Below are 15,920 nucleotides of genomic sequence, written 5' to 3'. Positions count from 1 at the left end.
AAACCTATTAACCAATTTCCTCTGAATGTCAATGGGGTGGGATGTCCAAAACCTGTGAATTGTGTTTTGCTTTTGAGTCAAAAGCTGGGTTGTAAGGAAGATCCAATATAGTGACCCAAGGCAGGCAGGCACGTTTTCACTGCTGGAGACAGCTCCAGCATGCTGGTCTGTCCATGCAAAGCTCTGAAACAACCATTGCACATTTTTTTCCTTGTCCAGACAAACCAAAAATATACAGACTTGTAGACAGGCATGCTTATGGACTGACCCTTTAAAGAAAAAAATTCTAGAGAAACAGTAATTACATTACCTAGGCAATTCCCATACTTATAGTCAAGTTCTCAGCTTGAGTATTTTACTTTATAATTCTTGGTTCCTTTCCATTGAGGGAGTCATTAGGAAATACACAGGAGAAGACATTTTTGTTCTGCTTCTATGCTTATGTATGAAGAGGTGGATTTTAAAAATTTCTCTTAATTTCTGTTTTTTGAAACTGCTGTTATTCTCCTTATTTCATTCTGCAGGTTTTTTCCAGCCTTTCCGTCATCTACCCTAGTCTGACCTTAACAGGTCTCTGATTATCCTTTCTTCCCTCACCTTGCCTCCCAATACTGCCACTTATATCCCTTTAAACAAGCACAGAGACCTGAGACTAGATTTCAAATATCTGGAATGAGAATATTTCAATGTGTGATATGGATATTCAAGCATAGAAATATATCAGACTGAGACACCTTCCTAAAATTTTTCTATTTTCCCTGTTGACACAGGAAGGGCATAGAGACATGATTAAGTGTTGCTCAGTGCTGTGATAAGGGAAAGATAATATTTTATAAAGGGAATGATATTTTCACACAATTTAAATATCCCTATAAAATATATGGGATAGGAATATATATATATATATTTACCTTGATTTTCATAAGCTTTGGGTAAAAAGGAAAGAAGCAGCGGGGTTGATAACTGGAATTCCAATAAACAGCGCGAGACAAAGAAACTTTCCATTCCCAATTTCCAATTTTAGCTGGTAAATTCTGTTTCGTCAGAGGGACTGTTCCAGGCAGTGCATTTCCAGCTCATAATTGCACTTCTCAAGTGGCTGAGCACTTGTGTCTCCCAGCACCAACAAAATGGGCTGTAATTGTTTGGAAATGCAGTGCATTCTGTGGCTCGCTGCCACATGCTACTTGGTGCTAATTGTGTCTGCTCCCAGACTCAGCAGAGGATGCCACAATCGGGCAAAAAAAAAAAAATCTCCCAGGGAGTTCCCTGTTCTGAAGCAAGTGGAGGTGGTGGCTCAGTGGAGCAAGCTTAGAGATGAAGAGAGGCTGGACTCACTGCAGTGCATTTGTGTTCAGAGGGCAAGATAACCACTGATAACCAAGTATTACAACACAAAAAGGTGTCATTGGGGAAATTCAGAAAGGGCTGAAAACACCATATCAGCTTCCTTTGAGAAAATCTTAAGTGGTGAATTAGGTGATTTCAGACCAGTTTGAGCTGGAAATAAATTCTTGCCTTATACAACTTCCCTAAAACTCCAGTTTTCTCCTGGTACAGTATTTGGCAATGAGCCTTGTTGGGTTGCTTGGTGATGCCACTGTGCATTGATTTTCTCACCTGTAAAATGGAAACACTTTGCTAATTTTTGGTGATAAATTTGTTAACTTTTTAAAAAAATGTGTTTATATCTAGTTTGTTAAACAGTAAGGGAGAATATACATGGGAAGAAAGATATATCCCATGAGTAAATGTAGGCTCTGTAATTAAGCACTGTATTGTAGTGATACCAAGGGGATCTCATTAGTGTGCACTTGTAGTAATGAGCTCTAAGTTGGCTCCATCAGATGAAACAAGCTTGGGAAATTTAATGCAGTATTTATATTTAGTGTTTAGTCACAGGGAGATTAAATTGTTAACTGGCAGGTTTAAAAAACTCATACAAACTTGTTTTTTCCTGTGTGTGTATAGGACCTGTTTAGTATTTGATAAATTTATCTTTTATTTTAACTATACTGTTTGGAATGGCATGACAGGAAGGATATGTCAAGAAACTCATTAAGTGCTAGGAGTCACTGGAGCAAGCAGTATCTTACTTGGATGAAAGACAGGAGATGTTTGCTGCATCACCATCTTAATTTACAATAGCCTGAAATGGTCTAGATCAAAGATATGTAGGACAAGACCATTTTCTAGTTTAATTTGGGATGGCTTTATTGATTTCAGTGTTGCTATATAGAGCTAAGGCCGTGGTTTATGATCTCTGCCTCAGATAAGGATTGATTACACCTTGCAATCACTTATTTGTATAAGGTGAAGTGCAGATATATGATGGTGGAATTAAGGGCTAGGTTTATATGCAGCTAAGTGGAAAGCAATTTAATAAGGGGATGCTGAAAGGAGGTTGGATATCTTTGTAAGAAGAAGAAAGCACTCTAAAAACATCCATTCTTCTCATGCAAGTTTTGTAAATAGAGTTATAGGTTACTTCTGAAGGAGTATTTCAGGAAAATTAAAATCACATGAGGCATTAATGTCTGGCTGGAAACTGGTGGGTCAATAAAGCACAGCTGATATGAGTCAGGAAGGAAGGATTCAGACATGGGGTCCTAAACAGGTACTAAAGCAGGGTGAGTCCACAGTCACCTTCTGCATTTGACAGCTGCCACTGACAGCATTCACCTGGTACCTCAACTTCTTTTTCCACTTTGAAGTTTCCAAGGTTTTTTTTGAGCTTATCTGAACAGAGAAAGCACAGGATAGCCCAGAAATTGGAACTCTCAGTGGGAGAGGGACTCCTTATTTCAGGGGCTATTAATATCATTTTAATACTGAATGGTCAATATGTAACTCCTAAAATTCTGTGTTCAGCTGTCATTTTCAAGTGAAATTTCTGTCCTTTCTTTCAAGGTAAGAAGGAATCTGTGCCACAAAACTCTGGATTTTCTGCAGCTGCCAAGGAGGCTCTGCACTGTGGCATCAAAATCCAGTTCTATTTTCAGCTCTTGCATCCTTCTGTGTACTGTAGGATTGTGAGAGCTGACTCCCTAACACTGATGAGAGTGCATTAGGTGTGCTCCTGGAAAGCATCTTTCTATTTAATTTCATTTGAAAGCAACCCACTCTGCCTGTTCTGAGACCGGCCTGCAAGGCAAAGTTGGATGTGGTAAGTCAGGATTCAGACTAAAAGGCTTATGCAGAGGCTGCCAATGTGCTGTGGATGAAGAGATCCATACAATGGAAAATGGGAAGATGACACCTGTTTAAAAAGTGGGAGTGTGGCAGTTAATATTTCTACCACAGCCCAAAATAGCAGACAGCCACTTGCTCCCTGCTTGACTGAGTATGAAGAGGGGGTGATTTTTATCATGTTTATCCAATACATGCAGTTTGCACATGAATTGTGTGGTGTATTTAACCTTCTCATTTCTATGTTATATCATTCTGAGTATGAGCATAAGGAGAAGGGATAATGGTCCTACTGATACAATCTATGGAGAAACAAAGGGGAAACCATAAATGGAGATAAGAAAAATGTGTGAAGATTTTCGAAGAAATCCAAAAGTTGTCTGAAGAGGGCAGCCTTTTCCCATAAACTATAAACCAACAGCATAGAGAAAACATCTAGAATTAGTCCTTTCACAAGAGTTATGCATGCCACTATGGGGTTAACCTTGTTAAGGAAACTGGAACATGCACAAAACTTGATCACAAGAAGAATGCTTCTCTTTTGTGCTGCCTTCAAAGGACATAGCCCTGGCTTTGTAGAAATATTTTTTTTCCTCTTATGTTCAGACAATAGACTTAGAAATGATTGTAAGATGAGTCAACAAAGGGAAATGAAATCATCCTTCTTTTTGTTTTTATTTGTAGTTAAAGAGAAATGAACTTTGAATACTTTGGGTATTAAGGACAAAAGATCCTTGCTTAAATAGTGCAGAGAAGTAAGCCAATCTTTAGATTAAGGGTGATCAAAGAACTAGAAAATTAAATGAATGATGCTTTATTAATGTATTCTTAATCATATCAATCTGTCTCAGTATTTATTCAAATACAATATGTAGTTCATAATGACGGTTTCAAATAGTGACATTTATGTCGTAAACAATTGGCAGACTACACTGGCTTTCCTACAGACTCATTGGTGTAAGCAGGCTCCAGCTACAACTAGTCTGTAACAATTCCAGTGAATTTGCCACTGCAGTGGAAAAAAGTGCCAGAATTTGAATGAGACACCATTTGTGAGCTGATAAAGAGATTATGAAGATGGGGTGTTTTTTTTGTTTGGTTGGTTTTTTCGGTGTTTTGCTTTTTGTTTGGTTGGTTTTTTAAGTTTCTTGTTCCTGAGTGGAAGGAATAACCTTCCACTCCTAGCAGGGCTGGACAATGGAGCAGGAATTCTGAATGGAAAGCCAGGCCAGGCCAAATATCTAGACTGGGAATTGGGTCTAGACACTGGGCTGAGTGAGGACTCAGCCTCAGTTAATGAGGTTTTTAGGTCTTGATTCAGCAAAATTAACCTCCATTGATTTAAGTGATTGATTAAGATAAAAATTAAGTGCTTTAATAGAAGCCTACCTAATTGCAGCCTCAAGTGCTTAAGTGCTTTTTGCTCTGAGATTAAAGATTATTTTAGTACTTAAAAACATCATAAAATATTTAGTTTGTGTATAATATGCATATTATACCATTGTTCCAGTTAAGAAACAAACACACAGCTTATTACCGTACTTCAAGAGAGCTCAATTTTGGATATTTCCCAATGTTTTGACTAGCAAAGCACATGGGTTCCTGGTAGGTCCACGTTGCTGAAGAGGCACAGATAAATGGGAAATTTTCCAGGAGCAGTATGACTCTATCTGTTAGATAAGATGTCTCCTTCTGAGCCTGGTTGGAGGTAGCAGCCTTATATCCTTGTCTCTGTAGGTGCCAGATGTCCCCCAAAACTGCTCAGTCACTGCCCTCCTCAGCTGGACAAGGGAGAGAAAATACAGCAAAAGGCTTGTGGGTTGAGATAAGGGCAGGGAGACATCACTCAGCAGTCACTGCCACAGGTACAACAGACACCCTGGGGAAATCAGATTAATTTATTACCACTCAAATCAGAGCAGGGTAATGAGAGAGGAAACAAAATCTTAAAGCCTTTCCCTCATCTCTCCTTTCCTGCCAGGCTTAACTTCACTCATGAGATCTTCCCCATCAGTTCATCACAGGTTGTCTCCTCTGCTCCCTCCTCCCCAGGGGAAGGACTCCTCACACTCTTGGGGTCTCTCCCAAGGGAGGCAGTCCTACATCACCTCCTCCACCTGCAGTCCTCCCACAGGCTGCAGTTCTTCACAAACAGCTCCAGAGTGGGTCCTGCACAGGGCCACTGTGTCCTGCTCCTCTTGGGCTCCCCTCTCCACAGGGCCACTGGTGCCACCAGGAGCCTGCTGCAGTGTGGGCTTCCTGCAAGGTCACACCTGGTCACACAAACCCAGAAATTCCTCCCTTCATACAAGTTATTGTTGGCTTGTCATTAGGATTCTTAGGATTCTTTAATTGTCAATATCTGGATTTAATTTTTTTTACTTTCTCATGTTTCCACTCCTTTCTTTCTGGACAAAGAGAAAGTCGGTTCTGGTCAGCAAAATCACCCAGTTTGAAATCATGTATCCTTATGGTGGAAAGATTACTTAAAAAAAAAAATCTTTAACTAGAACAATTTTTAAAATAAATATAGAATAGAATAGAATAGAAATAGAATAGAATAGAATAGAATAGAATAGAATAGAATAGAATAGAATAATGTAATGGTGAAGTTTTTAGCTCTATGCTGATTTATATCCAGGTAAATCCATCTGCCTTTCCTGCAAATGTTATTACTGCTCCATCCACCTCACTGTATTCTGGTTGGTATCAAAGACCTTGTGTTTCAATTGGTTCAGCTAAACTGTGTTAGTTACCTTCATTGGGATAGATAGGAAGCTTGCAGCTTTGAGGACATTGTAACTACCAGAAGGACAGGGGTGACAAGTCCTAAAGGACAGGGCTGAAAAATAACACAAATCATCAACCTGCTCAGCTGTGCAAAGCGAGAGAAATAAAGGAAAGCCAAGGAAGCCTTTCAGAAGGAGACAGTCAAAATAATGACAAAAACAAAGTCTGGTACCTGTCCAGGGTAAAAGAGGCAGATTTCTGGATGGAATTTAACCTGGGAGAAGAACTTTGAATTGCTAAAAACTGGGGGGATTTTGCTGATAGACAAGCTTCCATCCCAGGCTGAGCATATGGAGTTCATTCTAGTTCAGCTGAGTGGGTTTAAAAGTCAGAGCTGGATCCTGAGCTGCCTGTCAGCTGAAAAAGTGCAGCTCTCCATGCTGGTACACGTTTTTCTGGGAGCCATGCCACCCAAACTTGGCTCAGCAGTGAGCTCCTCCTTCCCTTGCCCACTGAAGTGCAGAACAAGAAGTCCCTATCACTGGAACTGCCTGTGAGTATGGCAACTCACCCATTCCTGCAGCTCCCTCCAGCAGCAACTTTTCCTGCCAACAAAAAAACCTCACAGGATCACAACCCTGCTTTACTGCTTGGTTCTTAAAGATGATGTTCAGTGACAGAGTAACCTGGGTGTTTTAAAAATAGAAGCACCTATCGCACAAAAGGAATCCCAGTAAACATTATTGACACTCTTCAATGCACAAAGGCTCAAAAGATAAATAAATCAAGCACTAAGCACTACAGAATCTGGCCCTGAATATCTTTTGGGTTGCAATTAAAGGATTGAAGCAGAGTAATAGCTGGTGGCAATGCTCCTCACTCCAGCCTTTTCTGCTCCACATTTGTTAAATTGCAAGGTACTGTATTTCTTTTTTTTTACTAGGTCTTGAAGTATTCAGCAGAGTCAGTGGAAAAATTCCTCCTGCTGGAAATGAGCTTGGAGGAGCCCCCTCCCAACCTACCCCAGCAAAAAAAAAGCCAAACAAAAAAACCCCCAAAAAACCCAAACAAACAAAGGAATGATAATTTCAACATTAAATCTAAAGCCCACGAAGGTACAATGTTAATGAAACTTTGAAAATGCATTCCATTCTAAAAAATAAATATAACTGGAGCCCTTGTAGTAGTTTTATCCCATTATCTACAGGGACATAAACATTGCACTTGATTTCTGTCTCATGCAAGACCTTGAAGAAGACACAGTGCTTTCAGTCAGGGAACACTCACGACTAGTAGAAAGATCTAACATTGAATGAAAGAAGCTTGAAATTATTTTCAAGATGGAGATGCAGATTTTGCCTACAGCATTAATATATTACAGTTTGGCATCTCTAAAATACAGCTGTGAAGAATGCTGTGAACCTGCTAATTAATAATACTCCTTTCCTCAGACATTTCATTAACCCAAACTTTTTCGTTTTCTGTAGGTGAATGCATGCATGCCTGTTTTTAACCTTTGTATGATGGCTCCTCGTGTTATAATTAATTTATTTCCACTATCAAGATGAGAATATTGGGTCATAGAAGTAATTCAAAATGAGTCATGCATAATTTATACCGATCAATATTGTTGAGTATAGTGTTTTATTTTCTGTTCTGACTTTCCATTTTATAGAAATAATGTGTTGTCAGAAATACAGAACTCTAACATTTAATTTATCATCTAGCTTTAAGTAACAGACAGGTAAATATTTAGGAGGATCCAGAGACCTTCAAGATCATCTAGTGCAACCATCAGTCCAGCACTACAATAAACCTCTAAGTGGTATCTGCAAGTGCCACATCCAGATGCCTCTTGAACACTTCCAGAGATGGTGACTCCACCATCTTCCTGGGTAATTATTCCAATGATAAACCATTCTTACAGTGAATTTTTAAAAAAAATATCTAATTTGAACCTCCCTTGGTGCAACTTGAGGCAGTTTCCTCTTATCCTTTCACCTGAGACATGGTAAAAGTGACCCACCTTGCTGTTTGTGTGTTTGAAAATTCACACTAAGGACTGCTGCACTCTACAGGAGATTGAAAGTGAGCAAGGGGGGAATTTTCTCTTATTGGGAGACTGGGCTGGTCCAGTTTCTTTGGTTTGTTCTGCTTTGATTTTTCTCCAATTCCATCCATGGTAGAAAAATACAAGGTCTTCTTATTTAATAAACCAGGTGGGAAATGGGCTGTCAGGAAGAAGGTGAAAGGCATTAAAATACCTATTTTATGTGAGATCACAGGGTAACAAATAAAAGTGATCAACTCTCCTTTGATTTTTATCCAAGGAGGGACTGAAAGATTTTCACCATGCCAGCAGAGTGACGAGCACCCTCCCAAATTGGAGCGATCATGGGTGGAACAATTTACTGCTGAGATATGATCCCAGATTTAATAAAGCTGTAGCCTAATTGAAGTATAGCCTTTGCATATTTTCCTTCTCTTTTACCTTATTTTGTTCCTTCTTGGTGGTACTGCTGATGCCCCCACTTTGCAGAGAGGGGAATTTGCCATTTCATTGTCTCCCTGCACTCACAGGCACCCAGAGCTGGATGTCAGGCTGCCACAGTGATGCTGGATGAAATGGAAGGATTTCTGTTCTGTGAATAGCTGCCCTGTGAAAAGCCACCAGGTAAACTCACATGTTTAAAGTTTGAAACACTCACAAGGTTAAAGTTTCATTTCCTGTGACAAGTGCAGCACTAAACACAGCTACCTGGGTACTTCTACAGAACAGATCCCAGATGATGTGAATTTTACTATTGATTCAATAGTAAAATTGAATACAAGTAAAATACAAGTAAATTCCTTGTGAAATTAGTTTTAAATCCTTGTGAGAATGAGGTCTTTATTTACCAGGCAAATGGAATGAAACCCTTCCATGTTTGGGCAAATAAGACACTTCCATAAGTGCAATCATTTTAGGTACAGTAATTAAGAATTTAAAATGTTAGTAGAGAGGAATGTGAAGCAGGTGGATTGATACTGGTGAGAGAAAGGATGTTGTAACAATTATTGATGCAGGATGTTGCTGTCCATGGTCTGGATGCCTGTGATCAGGTGAGTCACAGGAACAAGACTTCCAGTGAGTCTCCACAGGCCAAATAAACCTTTTCTTGTTATTGCATCAGGTTGATGTTAGAGTATATAGGTTCAGTCTTGGCTAAACTTCTTATTTTAAGTAATTGGTTATAGATAGTCCTTTCCTATTTTCTTTTTTACTTCCTTTCTTTTTTTTTGAGTGTCTTTTTTGAAACAACTTGTCATGTAGTGCCTATATATTAATTTCATCCCAGTTGGAGAAGTTTGTAACAAGGACGTTGTTTCTATGGCATCCTTTCCCTCTCTCTTCCCAGTTTGATAATAAATATTTTCAGGTATGCAGTCATACACAGACTGTTTTGAATTCATGGTATTTTTCGGTGTGCAGATAGCTTTGGAATCGCTGCTTTAGTATTCATTTTGTTATTTCCCTTGTGATTATTCTAGCTCACTTGGTGTTTATTATGTAGCACTTCCCTAATTATATGCTTGCACACTCCAAAGTTTAGGGATTTGAGTGTCTATTATGTGCCTATTCCACAGCTCTTCATAAATATCTTTCAATATGCTTTGACACTGCAGTCATTCCAGAAAATATCATTAAAACTACCCTTAATGTCTTACTAACTTGTCAAGAGTGGCACTTGGAGTTTGTTTTCTTTCTCATTCTTATTCCATGTTTTCATGCCAGGCATTTTGGCAAAGTGAAATGGAAATTGCAGAATGGCACGAAGAGTGAGCAAGCCAGTAATTACCTACTTTGTATGCTTATGTTATGAAGTATTCCATCCTGAGTGTTTTGAAGATTTATGGATGTGTGCTTATTCAGAAGCATACAGGGTTTCACACCTTTTTCTCAAGAAATGGTCTTGAGCCTGCATCAATCTGTTTAATTTGGGTCTTGTCTCACCTAATTTTTTTGAGTAAATTAAAATGAAAGGAGCTGAAACTCCAGTCTAAGGCATGCTCAATATATGGTTTCACTGCATGGATGAATTGAACCAGAGAACACACAAGCTTGAAAACAATAGCAACAAAAGCAGGAAAGAGTTTTGTCAGGGCCCTATTCCTAGACATAGTTTTTAGAATCCTGTCATACACACTCATTCTCAATTGAGTCCCTGGCTGCTGTAACTCCAGTTACTTGTCCCAAAGCCAGCTAGTTCTGAGTCTACCACAGCTGCTGAATAGTCTGCAAATCTTCTGGGATTTGGGAAACTGTTGCTGTGGTTGGAGCAGTTTTCCACCTTACCTGTTGAGTCAGGCTTTCTGCACATCAGTCTCTTCAGCACTTAAGCTTTGTGGTCTGGCTGCTTGTCTTAAATTGAGAAGCTGTTCTGAAAAATCCCCTCTCCATATCTTCTTTTCTTCTTTTGTTTTTTTTTTTTTCCCCTACCCTCATGATCTATTGCTTTCCAATTTCTGCCAGCACGCCACACTCTCCAGAAAGTGAACTCAGCAAGGGAAAAATCTGTGTGGTAAAATAAGCTAAAAGACACCTCTCAAACATTTGTAACCCAGTAAGTTACAGAAACACATCTCACTGTGCTGACTTCCAGCCAATAGTATGAGACAACTCAGGAAAGACATAATAAAATGTGAGTAAATGTAAGTATGAGAATGGTCTGCTTTTACTGCAAGAAAGAAATATGTTTTAAAGCACTCCTTTAGTCATTGGGTTTTCTTTGAAATCATTAAAGCAAGATGGCAAATAGCAGGACTTTGGTGAATCAATACAAAGGAGCTGAGTATGTGCCAGTGGCAGTGTTTCCATTACAGCAGACACAGAAGGCATATTTCCAAATAATATAATAAATCTTCTTGTCTTCAGATATGAAGATAATATTCAACTGTTTGTGTTGGTTTTGGAAAGAGAGCATGAATAACAGAACATTTCAATTATTATGACATGTCAGTAGGAGTTATTGCAGCTCAGATGTCATGTAATGACAGGAAAAGAACATAAAAAGAACATAAACCCAGAAAGGAAACTAAATCTATATCAGATTCAGTCTACTAAAAGATTTTTAGTGTTTTCAAATTTAGAAAATTACCATCAGCAAATTCCAATTTAAAAACCCCAAATCTATAGCAGTTCTTATTGAATCCAATAGAAGTAGACAAATATTTGTTTATAGTAAACACTTTTTTAGCAGGAAAACTGTCACAATATATATAAGGAAATACCATCATTCAGATATGACACTGAAGTTCTTCTGTTCAGTATTGCTCATTGTGCAGGTGTCAGTGATCAGTTGGGTTATCTAATGTAATCTGGGCAAGTTATGGTCTCATGACATTTTCCAAACTTGGGGCATTACAGCTCATAGAGGTCACAGTAGATTTACTTGTCCCTAAATTTTATCCCTTCCACTTGGGCTCCTTATGAGGTGCTTTTCTTGTTAAACAAGTAGTCTCCATTCTCCTGTCCATGCTTTTCATATGCAAAAGCTTTCAGTATCAAAGTGCTTTAGTCTCCTTCAAACTTCTATTAAAACAAGTAGGAGTTTTGTCTGATTGCAAAGCACTGGGAAGGACCTTATCTGAATGCTGCATAACAGCTCCTCTTATCTTTCAGACTTCCCAGATTGAATTGCTCTGCAAGAGGGTTTGGGTTTTTTTCAGTACATCATTTTCATTATTCAATTATCTGTCATACATTGAAGGAGTTTCAGTTTCTGAAAGAGGAAGAAAGCAGAAAACACGGTTTTCTATTTAAAGTGGGCATTCCTTTTATCTTATTAGAGCCATACAGAGTGTTAAAACAAAAGGATCAGGAACTATAAAACAAACTCCAAGGGACTGATCATTATAATCAGATTTTTTTGAATTTGAAGTGCTGAAATTATCAGTGCCCCAATGACTAGCTCTGATTGCATCCACTTGTATCAAGGATTCATAGGCAATGCAGTTTTATGAACAGTTTAACTAAATAAGTTTGTATCAGAAGTAATGTGCTTAGCTCATTAAATCTACACAATTTTTCTTTATCTAGTAGAAAGACAGACTTCTGAAAAATAAAATATTTTAACCTATAGAGAAGGAGACCAGATGACAAAAAACAGAAGAACTAAAGAAGAGTTTAGAATCTGGGAGCACAGGAGAAATATTATCTATGCAGATACACTCTAAATGTGGCTATATAAATCTGTGGAGAATATGATTCCATAAAAAGTGCTGCAGGAAAAGGCAGTGGAAAAGTCAGCAATATTTTGTTTTCCTTATCTTTTTCTGTAGAGGAAAAAAATTCTAATGTATTCTGGAGTGAAGTAAAATGTGGAAGAATGGAGGAATTCAGGCTTACTTAAGAAAGTCCAGAAAAAAAGAAAAAACTTCTCCCTGCTGCTGATGCCAAGTTTTCATTGATACTGATGGCTTAGGATAGTTTGGCCATAGAAACCATAAGTAACTAGGAGTTTTTAGCCATTTCTTCTGGCTGCTCCCCAGAACCGTTCTGGGGCAAATCCTGCAGAAGAAGTCTGTGTAGAATCTGTTCCTTCTTTGTCCACCTGTTGGCAGCCAAAAAATTATGCCTCTGTCTCAGGTCTCCATCTGTAAAATGAAAAGTAATGGTATTCCTCTACCTTCCAGAAATGCTATAAATGCACTAAGGCTTGTAAAGAGCTTGCTATTCAGTGATGCAAAAGCATAGAGGATGGAATGCCTTGTGAAAAAAATACTTTTTGCTATTAAGGAATTCTCCATAGCATTTATTTCAGTTTAATGATCAGGTTTATCTGACAGTGGTTTAGTACTAGAGATTTTAGAGAGGTCTGCTGAACTTTGTTTTCTTTTTTTAATTTCAAGTGCTGTATTTCCAGGTTAGACTGAGCTGTGCTGGTTTTGATGGCAAATTAAGACTTTTATCTTACAAGATTCCTTTGTTTTTTATATCAACCTTTTATTATGAATGGTCATGCTGTTTACACAGACAAACTGCTTGAAACAAACTTAACCCCAAAAATGCTTGACCATCCCTAGAGTGTGGATTTAACTTCTTTTTGTGCTGAGGAACTAGTGGAAATAGTAGCTTGGGGCTAGTTCTGTTGGCTGTTGGTGCAGCTGGAGTTTTTCCAAGGAGGAAGTTAATCACCACTGTGTTGGGACAATCGAGCCTGTGGCCATTCCCACCCTGGAAGAGTGGCTGGACTCAAACCAGCCCTGCTGAGCTGGTGGGAGAGCTCTGCTCATCCCTGTCTCTGCTGCTTGGGTGCTGTTTTGGGGACAGCAATGGTGCTAGGCTGTCATGGGCAGCACAGAACCAAAGCTTTAACAGCCTAATAAAACCCCACACTGGTTTCACTTGGGGGAAATACTGGGGTCCAAGCCTTTAGTGCCTCGGGGGCTGCCAGCAGCAGCCAACCCCATCCCATCCAGGATGGCTCTCCCTGGGACAGTACCTGGGGATGGCTGGGCTGTGCCTGGCTCCAGCCACCTCCCCTGGCCTCTTGGACCTTGCTGGGGAGGTGGCTGGTTGGGGAGGCACCATGGTCACTGTGCCCAGGGTGCCTGGCACAGGTTTATCCACTGGATCTGATGCAGTTCCCATGAATTGGAATGTCACAGACTCATTGCAAATAGTGGCCCCAAGGGGTTGAGAATTTCCAGAGGATCTTTTCAGCCTGCTTCCTAGGCAGCAGTGTCTTGAGCTGCATGGTTTTGGTGTATTCCCATGCAGAGGAGACAGCAGTGAGCAGGGGGTGAGCAGCTCCATGTGCCCAGAGCTGGCAGGAGTGATGTTTGTGTCCTGTGGCTCTAGTGCCAGGAGCAGAATTTCACAGGGTGTGGATCACCTGGCTGCTGGCTCTGGAGGAATGCAGCACCCAGTGGGGCCATCTTGGCCACTTGCTGGGATAGCACTTTATGGAACATACATTTCCCAAATCCTTTTGTGCAGAAATGTTCTCAATGCAGGATACAAATTGGAAGAACGAACATTCACAGCCTTCACTCTATTACAGAGCTGATTCTCTAAACATGCATAGCAGGAATAATTTCTGGTGATTGAAGGATATGATGGGTGCCCTGACGACCTCTCACACAAAACCTTTGTGATGGACAAGCCCTGTCAGAAATACTTAATGAGTAAAGTTGTCAGGGTTCAGTCTGGTACCACGTGGATTTAAAAGCTAATTGTACAATCAAATAATGGCCTAAGGCAGGAGGAATAGTTTTGAGAGGATTGCTTTGGGCCAGGGAGCCAGCTTTAATTTTGCCTCATGTTTTAGGCTTATTTGGTAAACTATTTCACATGCACAGGAGGGTTTGTACTGCAATGAGACCCAGCATATAATTTATATGATTAAATAAATAGATCAGAGGTCCAAATACATGGAAATGCTTCTCAGAACAACATGCAGTCTAATGTTTCATATGGAATTAAGTAAATATAAGCCTGTCACCTTAAATATATGGAAACGTCTTGACTCTAATGATACAATTGCAAGACTTTCCTACAGCTGCAAAGCACAGGACTAATCTGGAGTGAGTCTTTGAAGTGCAAATTGTACATTTCCCACCAAACACTTGAAGTAAAAGATGGGAAACATCAATTCACACTACTGACAAAAAAAAGACTTCAGTTTGTCACAAGAAGAAAGGTTTTAAATTTGCAATTTTCATCTATAATATAAGGTGTTAATGAATTTTATATTTTATCCAGATGGGTATGTAAATTCCTTCTGAACTTTGTTCAGAAGAGCATCCATTATGCAACTACTGAAAAGGGTAGAGAGTGTAGTCAGTTGAAGGGGAATACATCTAATTTACCTTCTCCTGATTTTTTTTGTTCTTTTGTGGATCCTAACATGGCATCTTTCTCAAATGCTGTGATTGAAATCAGTGGAAATACATATTTTTTTAAAATTTTAAAATAAGTTTTCCATCAGACCAGTTTTGGAAGAGGTAAGAAGATTCCTTTCGATTTTTGTCAGAGTAGACAATGTCCAACACTCTTACTAATTCAGTTTTGTTCAGATAACAAACTACATTCAATAAATTAAAAGACATTTTTGGAGGGAGAAGTGGCAGATTCACTATAGATGACCTTGATCCTGTGATTCACCCATGGCAGACAGTGAATATTCCTCCAGGTTTCCTGCAGAAGAAGAACAGCTGTAGGGCAAGACTTCATTTCCTGAACACAGCTCTATTTTAACAAGAAACCCCAAGCTGTTAAACTGTGAAGTACAGAAAAATTTAAGGTTTTATGCTGAAGTTAAAAGACTGCTTTATATAAAGAGTAACTGAGTAACTTGCAAAAACTTAATAGGAATCTTAAACATCATAGTTACAGCATTCCCTTTATGTTTGACTGGAATATTCTGTATTGCAATTTGTGCTGCTTTGTGCTTCTTCTTGTGCCACTGGATACTCCTGAGAAGAGTCTGGCTACATCTTCTTTATGCCCCTAGTGCCTGTGAAATTGTTTTAAGTGTTTGTAGCTCCAAATTACAGAGTAATGTGACCAACAGACTTGGTTTGGATTTATTCCACTTTCTTCTTCTACTCTGTTTCTTAGGTATAAATTTTGTTTTGGTGTATGAAATTGATTACAGACACAGGAATACTTCACCATGAAGTTGAAGCCTTTGTTAAAATGTGAGGAGCAACCACCTTTACAGATCTACTCCCTAAATGTGAGTCCTAAGAATTATTTCATATCTGAAAAATGTACATGTAAGTCATAGGTGACTGCATACATCTGGCCCTTTGTAGTAGCTCCATCCCTGACTCATTTAAAAGTTTTTTTTTCTCCTGGAAATACCCTCAAACATGAATTCTATCTCTAATTACCAGGATTTTCTCAACTAAGGACCATTTACAAAGTGCAGAACTGATCTCTCCTATCTAGGGAATAAATCACTGGGATGAATTTCATGCTTGGCTACAGCAGCATAAATGTAAAGCAGATTCAT

This window comes from Catharus ustulatus, chromosome 2, assembly GCF_009819885.2.
Source record: "Catharus ustulatus isolate bCatUst1 chromosome 2, bCatUst1.pri.v2, whole genome shotgun sequence".
Lineage (NCBI taxonomy): Eukaryota > Metazoa > Chordata > Aves > Passeriformes > Turdidae > Catharus > Catharus ustulatus.
The sequence above is the reverse complement of the archived record's forward strand: the minus strand, read 5'-3'. Positions refer to the sequence as shown.